Below are 575 nucleotides of genomic sequence, written 5' to 3'. Positions count from 1 at the left end.
TCAAACAGACGTTTAGCTAGTGATATTTTACAAGTACGAAAAGACTATGTCCCTCAATCTTGCGATGCCGAACCAGACACAATATTTCTCAGGCCTTTCAGTCTTAGATTATTAAAGAACAAAAATGTCCAAGCTTTTCAATGCAACAAAACCAATGCCTTATTTCAGGAAATTGCAAACATGTTCAAATTAGCTGAGCTTATGAAATGAATTGACCATGAAGGGACTCGAACCCTCAATCTTCTGATTCGAAGTCAGACGCCTTATCCATTAGGCCACACAGTCTATGTGATACATCCCTATTTGACATCATAGAGACTTTGCTATACAACAATAGACATCAAATTGTGAACCTGTCCGAGTGAGGAAAGCGAGTGATTTTTAACAAGTACAAAGACACTCTTTCCTTCAATCTTGCGATGCAGATTCAAACACAATAATTCTCAGGCCTTGCAGTCTTAGATTATTAAAGTTGAACAACAATTTCCAATCTTTTCAAAGCAACAAGACCAATGCCTTATTTAGGTAAATTGCTAACATGTCCATATTAGCTGATTTAATGACATTAAACGACC

At 36.7% G+C, this 575-nt stretch overlaps 1 non-coding gene across 1 annotated transcript; it reads right to left on the bottom strand.

Moving 5' to 3' along the window:
* Nucleotides 1–212: 212 nt before the first annotated feature.
* trnar-ucg lies at nucleotides 213–285 on the bottom strand. Its single transcript has one exon. It is a non-coding gene; the product is annotated as a tRNA-Arg (tRNA).
* Nucleotides 286–575: the final 290 nt, after the last annotated feature.

The sequence above is a fragment of the Oncorhynchus gorbuscha genome, unplaced genomic scaffold (assembly GCF_021184085.1).
Source record: "Oncorhynchus gorbuscha isolate QuinsamMale2020 ecotype Even-year unplaced genomic scaffold, OgorEven_v1.0 Un_scaffold_17791, whole genome shotgun sequence".
NCBI classification, from domain to species: Eukaryota; Metazoa; Chordata; class Actinopteri; order Salmoniformes; family Salmonidae; genus Oncorhynchus; species Oncorhynchus gorbuscha.
The sequence above is the reverse complement of the archived record's forward strand: the minus strand, read 5'-3'. Positions and strand labels throughout refer to the sequence as shown.